At 42.1% G+C, this 3,220-nt stretch overlaps 1 pseudogene; it reads left to right on the top strand.

The window, feature by feature from the left end:
• Nucleotides 1-1,277: 1,277 nt before the first annotated feature.
• LOC118551282 (ragulator complex protein LAMTOR3 pseudogene) lies at nt 1,278-1,628 on the top strand (annotated as a pseudogene).
• The last annotated feature ends 1,592 nt before the right edge of the window (nt 1,629-3,220 follow it).

The raw sequence follows: 3,220 nt of genomic DNA, 5'->3' as shown, positions 1-3,220 counted from the left end.
TCACATATCATAAAAACCATGCTTGCAAAGTCCTTAAATTGGCCATGAAGTAGAATGGCTGTGCCCATACTCCCATGCTTCTCTAAAGACATACCCATAGGTCGGCCTAACCAGTTAAAGTCTTTAACACCAGGATCACACTCACAGCAACAGTGCTTACCTTACGACAGGCACCTGGCAAATGAGGCCGCAGGAGCTAAGAGCAGACTCACCTCTCCGGTCTCACTTCCTTTTGGGGCAGACTCAACCCACACTAGCATTTTAAGTCCCAGCTGTCTACGTGGCAGATCCTATCTGCCTCTTTGCGGAGAGACAAGCCTGTTTCAAAAAATCCCTTTTAAAAAAATTGACGTTATGGATATATGGTCTACAAAGGATAAAATACATCTGTCTTCAGTACACAGTTTGAGGAGTTTGACAGATGTATATGCTCATGTGACCAACACCACATTAAAAGGATAGAACATTGGGGTGCCTGGGTGGTTCAGTCTGTTGAGTGTCAGACTTGATTTCAGGTGAGGTCATGGTCTCGGGGGTCGTGGGATCCAGTCCCACGTCGGGCTCCGTGCTCAGTGGGGAGTCTGCTTGAGATTCTCTCCCTCTGCCCTTCCCCTCGCACGTGCGCGCATGCTCTCTCTCTCAGATAAATAAATACTTAAAAAAATAAAAGGATAGAACATCGCCATACCCCAGAAAGTTCTGTTGTGCCCCATTGCAGTAAATCCCCACTCCTGACACTGTTGATATGCTTCTCTTTTCAAGTATTTTCTAGAATTTCATGTAAATGGAATCACACAGTATATACTCTTCTGTGAAAATGGCCTATTTAAACAAGGATTTAACCCATTCATAGAAATACAATGATTGCTATAGGTGGTAACGTCTTTGAATGTAACTGAAAGGGAAAAGAAACATACTGGCAATTAAGGAGGGAAGCTGTTCTATAAATACGGGGCAAATTGCTGATCTTTTAAGATAGGAGAATCAACTGATAATTAAGCTCAGGGGACGTCAATAAAACCAACTTCGGGAGAAGGATGGTGTGGGATGCAGCTTTGTGGAAGATGAAAGCAGATGAAATCCATTTAGATGGATGTGGAGGAAGGTAGGAGGTAAGGTAGGAAACGCCTGGAAATCAGTGTCAAACTTGATTTTGTCACTAAGAATCCACATGACTGAAGACTGTCTTCGAAGCTGTCCCTGAGTTTACATGCTGTGAGAACATGGCAGACCAGAAGGCCAGGAGTGGAGATTGATCCTGCGGGAGAAAGATCATCATGGTGGGTAACCTAAAGTCATTCCTGTATAAAAAATTACCAAGTGTTGAAGGACTCCATGCTGTCGTTGTGTCAGATAGAGATGGAGTGCCTGCTGTTGAAGTGGCCAATGATATTGCTCCAGAGCATGCTTTGAGACCTGGTTGCTTACCTACTTTTGCCCTTGCAACAGTCCAAGGAAGCAAACTTGGACTTTCAAAAAATAAATGTATCAGCTGTTACGATAACACCCACCAGGTGGTTCAATTCAGTTGTTTACCTTTGGTGGTGAGTTTCACAGCCAGCAGCAATGCCAACACAGGACTCACTGTCAGCCTAGAAAGGGAGCTTCTCTGTTATTTGAAGAATTGAGACAAGTTGTGGACGTTAATCTGGCGGTGGTTTTGATGTACACCTTATTTTCATTATAACAGACACAATATCAATCCAGCAATCTTTAGACCACAATAATACTTGCATCCATGTACTCGGGAAAGGGCCCCTTTCCCCACCTTACACTAAAGAAAGAGCTTTAGATAGATATAGTTTATGGACAGATTGATAGTTATCTTTTCTTGTATAGAGTCTTTTCTTAATTTAGTGAGATCTGGGGATACCACAGAAATGGTTCAGTACATTAGCTCCCATGGAGTTAGTCCAGTCACCCAATATACATGAGATGTCTATTCAGTGGATCAGAATCAAAATGGTACTTTGGTCCACTTGTGCCATAAAGTGCTCCCTATTATATAATATGCCCAGGACTGCAGAATGAAGCAAACCTGTTTTATTATGAATAATAATGAGGACATATTTTTCTTTACATTGTTTTATTTCTTTGCATTGAGTGTGAGGAACATAAAATAGCTTTGTAAAAGTAATGAAATCAGTACATCAAAAAAAAAAAAGGAGCCACATGACTTTAGGCAATTCACGTGCCCACTCTAATCCTGGTTTCCACAAGGACACAGACAAGTGTATAATAAAGACATCAGACTACAGACATGATTTCGAGTATCTACATTATTATTGTAAGTTTTGTGAAGGCAGGAACTTTGTCGTTTATTGTGGTGACCCCAGGACCTAACAAAATACTAGCACTTGATAAATACTTATTGAATGAATGAATCATCTAAGGTCTCTTCTAGCTCTGATGCCCTACTACTTTGAACAGAATCGTCTGATATGATGTTGGTTAGTTTCCTAGCCCCTGCCAATAGGAATTGGGCCCCAGTCTTGGCCCAAACTACCTCTTTGCCACAAAACCCATGTACATGTGGAGACTAAAAGTTAATCTTGCCCACCCATTAAAAGCCACTGAGACCAACACTTCCCATATACTCAAAGGGAGAAACGGCCTCCAGCCTCCCAGGAGAGCCAAAGGTAGAGGACAAAATGGGGAAAGATCTGACCCTATAATTTGTAGAAATAAAACTCATGACATATGGATCTTCTAATGGGGTATACTTAGTGGACAAATGAGGCTGAAAAGTCAGGTGTGAGACCTTCCAGAGTTAAGATGGTTGTAAGCATGGTTTTCTTTGGCTTCACAGCTTTCATTCTAACAGTTTGGTGGCCTCTGCCACATGGCAAAAAACCTTATCCCAAAGGCTGCAAACTCAAATGCCCTCAGGGGCTGGATGAGTACTGGCTGAAGGGGGTTGGGACTATGCCAATACAGAATGGGAGAAGTAAGCATGGTGACCTGGACAGGGCATGCTCAAACTTAAAAAAAAAAAAAAAAATCTAAATCACTTTTTAGATATTGTGCTGTCAGAAATATTGCTTCCAGAATTAGGCTTCTGGTTTGTCAGGTTGCAATCCAGGTGTCACCTGATGACTCTACTTATGATGGCAAGAGCCTCTCAATGGCAGCTCTTTGGAAAGCCCTGTTCACAGTAGGAGAGGAAGGAACACTTCTTGAAGTACTAAGTTGTAGTGACAGACTGGGGTTTTATTGGGCT

The sequence above is a fragment of the Halichoerus grypus genome, chromosome 7 (assembly GCF_964656455.1).
Source record: "Halichoerus grypus chromosome 7, mHalGry1.hap1.1, whole genome shotgun sequence".
In the NCBI taxonomy this organism is placed as follows: Eukaryota; Metazoa; Chordata; class Mammalia; order Carnivora; family Phocidae; genus Halichoerus; species Halichoerus grypus.
This window is presented reverse-complemented; position numbering and strand designations above follow the sequence as displayed.